Source organism: Dromiciops gliroides, chromosome 2 (genome assembly GCF_019393635.1).
Source record: "Dromiciops gliroides isolate mDroGli1 chromosome 2, mDroGli1.pri, whole genome shotgun sequence".
In the NCBI taxonomy this organism is placed as follows: domain Eukaryota; kingdom Metazoa; phylum Chordata; class Mammalia; order Microbiotheria; family Microbiotheriidae; genus Dromiciops; species Dromiciops gliroides.
The window spans coordinates 449,862,730-449,870,703 of record NC_057862.1 but is presented as its reverse complement, the minus strand read 5'-3'; positions in this window follow the sequence as shown (position 1 = coordinate 449,870,703).

Here is a 7,974-nt window from a genome sequence, read left to right as displayed (position 1 = left end):
AATGTTTCAGGCTTATTTTTGTGTGCAATAATTATGGTGATTGGTTAGAAATCCTAGATTGGAAACTTATGCTCCCCCTCTGTATATCTGGAGAATGAGACACGTACATGTTTCCACAAAGCCAGATATACATATAAACATGTTTGAGTATATGCATATAAGCACATTCACACATATACATACACATGTGTGCTGTCCATTTATCTATAGTAAAACTAGACAAATTATTTTCATAAATATTTGGAATTCTGATATTGTAGGAAGGGAGAATGAATTTGGATCTTTCCTAGAATGCCATGGCCCGAAGCACTCACTGCTATAGTGGTCCTTTGTACACTAATTGTCCGTCTAACTTAAAGTTGTCATTTTGCATAAAGTAAAAGAACTAACCACTGACATTCTTAGATATGGAAAGGGGGTAGGGTTTCAATTGGCATTAAAAGTGATTTTTCGGGTTGTTTTTAAATGGAAATGACCTCTTTTTCAAAAAAAAAAAAAAGAAATGACATTGTAGCAATAGAAATTAAAATACATCCTGTACTTAATATTTGGAACATTTTGTTGTTTTTTGGGGTATGCTTAGAATGTTAAAATGTTTTCAAAGCAAAATAAACAGGATTATTATTTTTTTTAAAAAGAGAAAACCTGGGTTCTAGGATCAGTTCTACTACTTTCATGCTCTGTGATCTTGAGCAGGTTATTTAACTTCTCAGGTTCCTAATTTCCTCACCTGTAGTTTGTGGGATAATAATCTTTGCCTACCCTAATTAATAGGGTTATTAAAAGAATTAAATGAGTTGATAGGTGTGGAGGTACTTAGTCAACTCAATAAGTATTTATTAAGTACCTACTGTGTGGCAAACACCTTGGCAAACCCTGAGGATTCAAAGACCCTTTGAAACAAACAGCCCCTGCTATCCAGGAGCTCCATTCTATTTTGTGAACTGTATTTATCATATTTGTGGGAAGGGATAATTATTATTGTTGACACTCACTGGGATAGAAACAGTGCTCAAAGTTCAACTCTGCCCAGCAATTGGAGGAGTTGGGGGAAAATTTTGATATATAAGTAAGTGTAATAGAAATTACAGCAGTCTGAGGAATTAAGACTAAAAGATTTCAGAGAAGGCATGGGAAGACTTATTTGAAATGATGCAGGGTAAAGAATGAAGAACCAAGAGAACAAAATGTACACAATGAAAATAGCAATAAAGTCACTACAGAGAGGAAACAAACTGGTTAGTGCTAGTACCGAACTATTAAATTGAGGGACCCATCTCTCCTTTTTTTTTTTTATTAACAACTGATCATCTAACTTTGGTGGAGGTAGAAATACACATTTAAGGGGGTTTGTATGAGTACTTATTGGAAAGTATCTGTTTAATGAGGCAGCTAGGTGGCTCAGTGGGTAGAGTGATGGGTCTGGAGGCACGAAGAACTGAGCTCCAATCCAGCTGTGTGACCCTGGGCAAGTCACTTTACCTCTATTTGCCTTAATCCTCTGGAGAAGGAAATGGCAAACCATTCTGGTATTTTTGCCAAGAACATCCCACATCTATGGGGAGTCATGAAGAATCAGACATCTATATATCTACCTATAAACATGTACATATGTGTACATATATGTATACATATACAACAGCAAATCTGTTTAATAAAGGGGGAAAAAAACCTCATATTCCTTAGCCTGGGATTCAATACTCATCCCAATTTGCTAGCCCCCCCCCCTTTCCATTCTTATTTCACATTACTATGCTCTAAGCTCCAGACAAATTGTACTTCTCACTGGAAACAACAAGATGTAAACTTTCTCCATATGCCCATCCTTTAGCATCAATGCCTGAACATAATAGGCACTTAATAAGTGTTTGCTGTAATGGAAGGAACACTGAATTTGGAATTAGAGGATTTGGGTTAGAATCTTGGCTTTGCTACTTACTCACTGTATGACCTGGGACCACTCACTTCATCTATGAGCCTCAGTTCCCTCATCTGTAAAATGAGGGGGTTTAACTAGATGACCTCTCCTTCCATCTCTGAATCTCTGATCCTATCTTATCCTAGTAAACTTGCCTTATTACTTCAAGTATTACTTCTGAATGCTCACTCCCTCTGATGGAGCACCAGAGAAGCACTTGAGTGGAGGTTAAAGCAGTTATAGTACAAGTCTATGATATGACAAGGAATCACTTTCCCCCATTTTACACCAACCAGGAGGGATATCAGGTAGGGAAATACTGTTAAGTACCTACCCCCTCTCAAATATTGTGTCAAGAAATGGAAGGCGGGGCAGCTAGGTGGCACAGTGGATAGAGCACCAGCCCTGGAGTCAGGACTACCTGAGTTCAAATCCGGCCTCAGACACTTAACATTTACTAGCTGTGTGACCCTGGGCAAGTCACTTAACCCCAATTGCCTCACTAAAAAAAAAAAAAAAAAAAAAGAAATGGAAGGCCATGTTTCAGATCAAATTACCTTAGAGGACCTTAGTCCTTCCTGTATGTAAATAGAAACCCAGTCTATAGCATGCCTGGTAAGTCATCTGCTAGGCCTCCTCAAACACTTCCAGCAGGAGGGGAAGCCCACTGTCTTCTAAGGCATCCTGTTCCTCATTGGGATATGCTCACTTTTAAGAAGTTTTTCCTTATTTCATTATTTTGTCACTTAGTGAAAGTTTTGGTTGTAAGTTCCCTTCTCTCCAGTTTCTTTATGTCTAGAATGCTTTCCCTTTCCACCTTCACCTCTTAGAATCCTTGCCTTCTTCCAACATAGCCTTTTCCATCTCTTTTGGAAGCCTTTTGGATCCCTTGCTTTTATCTACTCTCTTCCTTTTTGGATTATCTTGCTCTTACTTAACTGTGTGTAAAGAAAGTCCAGTTAATGACATCTTGGTCCTTAGAATATGTGTGGATTGGCTTTCCCTTAGGGTTATACAGAACACTGATAATGTGAAACCAATTTCTGGGCACAAGTGATCATGAGATGATGGTTTGTCTCAGGAGGGGCAGACATGGTAAGGGCTCTTTGAAGGAAGGAGAGGATTCCTGAGGTTGGCGGTCTTGAGGTACCCCTTGGTCCCACAAGTTCCCTGTGTATATCACTAATTTTGTGTGGGACTTTGTGTCTGTGTGTGTGTGTGTGTGTGTGCCTTGCTTCACTTTCTCAGTAAATATCCTTTTGTAAAAACTAATTGATACCAGCTGTTGATTGATATTGGGGTGCAAAGTGGATGGAGACTTATGAAGGAGAACATTAGAATACCCCAATCCCAAAACCCTTAAGGAAGACATCATCAGCTGCCTTCCAGGGATCAAGTGCTAGAAGCTTGAGGGAGGGTTTGTAGAAAGAGTTTGTTTTTAGACATGTAAGTGTTGTATCCCTTAGTGACCTGCTTGAGGTCAGGGGCTGCTTTATTCTTATCTTCCTATCCCCACACACATGTGCACATGCATTTTCAGTCAGTCCTTCATTTTTCCCCAAGGCTGGTTTGTTATCTCTGCCCTAACTGTCCAAGATGATCTGTGAAAATTACATCAAAACATCAAGACTGCATTTCCCAAAGGACTATGTGTTTATTCCCTGGAGTTTGGCTGGAGGCTGGGGGTTGGGGGCTGGGGCAGGATGAGGGTGGTAGTCTATCAAGTGTTACTTGCAATAATCGTAAAAAATGCTTGATGAATAATAAAAAACGCTTGGTGAACCAAATTGAATTTCATTGTTGTTGATCTCACTGTTAGCTCAACAAAGGATTTTCAAAATAAAATTTAATTTTTTTTTTGATTCAAAGAAATCTGCTTCATTGTTTATTTATGTCATGAGGAAATAGGTGGTGGTGGTGGGGGGGGGGGTTCTTAGGTATTCCTCTTTAAAAAATTACAACTCTCGGGGCAGCTAGGTGGTGCAGTGGATAGAGCACTGGCCCTGGAGTCAGGAGGACCTGAGTTCAAATCTGGTCTCAGACACCTAACACTCACTAGCTGTGTGACCCTGGGCAAGTCACTTAACCCCAATTGCCTTACCAAAAATAAAAAAAGAAGCCTATGCCAAAAAAAAATGTACAGTTATTTCTTACACAATCCAATTAGAATTATTCTTTTATTTGTGTGCTTAGAGAAAGTGACCAAGAGGGAAGTAAAAAACTTCACCTCAAGGGGGAGAGGAGATAGTTTAGAGACATGTTTCTCTGAGTCACCTTTCTCCCCTACTGGGAGAGAGGATGATGCTTTATAGAGAAAGGATGGTGGGGAGACAGATGGTAGAGGGACAGATGGGGTGACCACCTTACTATGGAAAGTTCCCTTTGGGGGTGGGGGAAAGATTCCTGAGAATCAAGGAGAATTTTCTTTTGGAATGATAGTCCTGATCTCAGGAATTCTCTCTATTTCCTAGCTCAGGTAGTAGCCCCACCTAACTGACTTTTCTGCTATAGAATTTAATCCCCCCTTACTTCTTAGGTGTTTCCAGCCTGATAGCTGGTTGGCTAGATTAAATTTGAATAGTCCCTTAATTTCTCTATATGTCTCAATCTAGATTTTCTCTGTATCTGGGCAAGTCCAATATGCAGATTTGCAACTGGGTCGATTCATTTGCAGAGTAGCCAGGCTTTCTATGTGTCATTATGAACATAGCTTTTTTTAATTTTTAAAAGGGTGTCTCCTCAGCATGCAACTGATTTGAAGTGAACATTCTAAGCCTAGAATGCCCCTAATTGCATTAGAACTGCCTTAAGCCCCTGAAGTTATTGAGGCTTTTATTCTTCGGTTGGGATAATCAAGAAAACATCTCAAATAACACTTCTTGCTTGATTAACATGAGGTTCCACTGAGTGCATTTCTTTTCTTTTTCTTTTTTTTTCTTTTTAAATGATGATCAAAGACTGAAGGCTGATAAAGGGTTCATGAAAGAAAGTAAAAAAAAAAAGACTTGCTGGTGGTCCAGGCTGAGCCAACTGCTAGGAAGACCCAACCAAAGGAACGTCCCCAATATAAGAACTGATAACTTAGAAGGGACCCAGTGCATTTTTCTAATACCCAGAAAAACTCTACTGAAAGGAGAGCAGAGAGTTGTTTGCTCTGGGTTTGGGAACGTAATTGACCATCAGCTCTTCAGCTCTTCTCTTTTCCCCATTCTAAAGTTTTACAAAGAGCCTTGGAAGCTGAGAACTCTTTGTGTGTAAGAGATAGATAGACAGACAGACAGACAGACAGACAGACAGACAGACAGACAGACAGACAGACAGACAGATAGATAGATAGATAGATAGATAGATAGATAGATAGATAGATAGATAGATAGTCTCCTGTTTCTGCCCCAGTATTTTTCTAGACAGAGTATTTTCTCTCCTTTCTATCTGGTTCTGTGACTGTTTCTCTCTGTTTTTCCCCTCAGAAATAAGGGCCTTTTGAAGCACATATGCATAGTTGATGGAGCTGAGGGGCTAGAAGATTGTGACTGAAGCTAACTTGAGGTTGTTGTTTATTCTTTGTTCCCAAAGAGGATCATGACATCAGGGTGATGTCATCTGGGTCCAAGATATACATCACGATTACTGGAGATGGCCCTGGATGTTTAAGACAAATGGAGCTAAGTGATCCAGTGTCACAATCTAGTAAGTGTCTGAGGTGAGATTCAAACTCAGGTCCTCTTGACTCCAGGACTAGCACTCTATTCACTTTGCCACCTAGCTGCTCCAAAGGCTTCTTGAACTGCCTATCTGAACAGGCAATCAATCTTTCCACTTCCTCCTACCTATCTTTCACACTGCAAATGATACACTGCAAATGATTCCTTCTTTGGCTGTTATGCTCTCTTTGTCTCTGTCTCTCTCTCTGTTTTTCTCTCTTTATGTTTCTCTGTCTCTCTGTCTCTGTCTCCATGTCTCTCTGTTTCTCTCTCTCCCTCCCTCCCTCTCTCTGTCTCTGTCTCTCTTTGTCCTTTTCTTTTTCAATACCATCACCAGTATCCCAGGATCCCAGGGCCTCCCCCAGCTTAGACACCAGGTATTTTGCCAGAAAAGGGACAAAGCCCATATTCTGGTCTGTCCCCAGGAATATTGTCAATCAGGCAATCCAGAAACAAACATTTATATGCAAAAGCATTATGCTGGTGCTAGAAATGGAAATACAAAGAATGAAACAACTCCTTGTTCTTGACTCCCAGATAGTCCACATTTGAGGGACCCTCATGAACAGAATAGTTACATGGAATCTCAAGACATGTGACAAGGCCAGGAAGCATCAGGTAAATAATGGCGCTAGAAAGCACTGAGGGCGTGGGAGTCCTGTCCTTGGCATGAAAAACAATCCCTGTTACCTCCACTTTCTCAGTGCACCATTTCTGGTGTTGGTGATGGAGGTAAAGCCCAGGTGAGGATGGTCTGACAATCAGCTAATGTGTTACTGGGGAAAGAGCAGTAGTCTGAAAGTAAGGAGAGGAGGCTTCTGGTTCTGGGTCTTCAATATACACTAGCGTACCATGTGGCTGTGGCTGAGTCACTTGTTTTTTTTTTAAACCAAGAAATCCAAGTCCAACCCTTATCCAAGTCGATGGCAAAAACAGAAATCAGAGAAAGTATATTTAGGAGAGTATGTGCCAGACAATGCAGAGTGAAGGAGTGCTCCCACTGGGAGTGAAGTGATTCAGCTCAACCAACCACTGCCTCAGTCTTCTCATCTGCAAAATGGAGATAATAATCTCAGTCCTACCTCCCTCAGGGGAACTGTAATCAAACGAGACTTGAAAAGGGCTTTGAAATAATACAAAGCTCAATAAAGGCAAGGGGTTATTATTAAATTAAATTTGAAAAGTCCTTTATGAATTAATCAAGTATTAAGCATCTATTATTTGCAGTTCATTGTGCTTGGTGCTGGGAAAGATAGAAAATTCAAGGTCAATAAGACATGTGAAAGCTCTCCACAGACCTGGGTAAGGGAAAGCAGGAGAGGGACTGCTACACCGAGCTGCTTCTCAGCTCCAAGGAAGAGTCTTCAGAGAGATGGTTAAAGATCCTGAGTGGTCAGGGCCATGCAGAAAAACCAGTGTTTCCTCGTCTTGAAACATCTGGTCCAAACATGTTTGCCGGGGAGTCTGGGGACTAGGGGCTCCCCTTTCACAAATACACAACTAACTGAATTGTTGAAGCTTGGCAGCTTGTGGCTGAAGGTTACCTGGGCATGAGGTGGCAGTCTCTCCATTGGCATCTTCCTATATGCTAGATGTCACCTCCAAAGCTTCACATTTCTGGAACCAAGGGAGACCCCACTGTCCAAGTTCGGTGTTCCCTATGCCTCCCTTCCCAAGCAAATGGTGCGTTCTGTTGGTCTCTTCTATGCATGGTATAGATCTTGGGGGGGATTATGTAGATGATCCTTCAAGTGCTTGGAGATCTTCAGATAAAAATTCCTTTAATATGTGGCATGCTAATGGGATATGCTGCAATTTTTCTTCCAGTCCTAAATCACTTCATAGACATTAACTAATGAATCTGGCTCACATTCCTGTGGGGAATTATTATTTATATTATATCTTATTTTATGCATTTGTGACCATTTGTGATTATAACTCAGAAGGCACTTGAAATGTGGCTGGGAAACCCCCACCTGGGCTTCTCTAAAGTATGGTTTGAGTTGGGGGACACTGGAGGGGGGAATGAGGTATTGATTTCCCACCTCCTCACTTTAGAATGAGCACAACTTTCCCCCTCTCTCCTCTTCCCCTCCAGTCTGCTTTCCTTAACTCTTCCCATTTAAAATTTCCAATCTGATCTACCCTATTTCCCCTCTTCCCTTCCATCTTCATCTCTCCACCCCCCTATTTTTTCTCTACTTGTCTTCTTCCCTTTCTGCTCCTTCATCTTCTCTGTCTCTCTTTTTTTTTTTTGGCAGGTCAATGAGGGTTAAGTGACTTGCCCAGGGTCACACCAGCTAGTTATGTGTCAAGTGTCTGAGAATGGATTTGAACTCAGGGAGTCCTGAA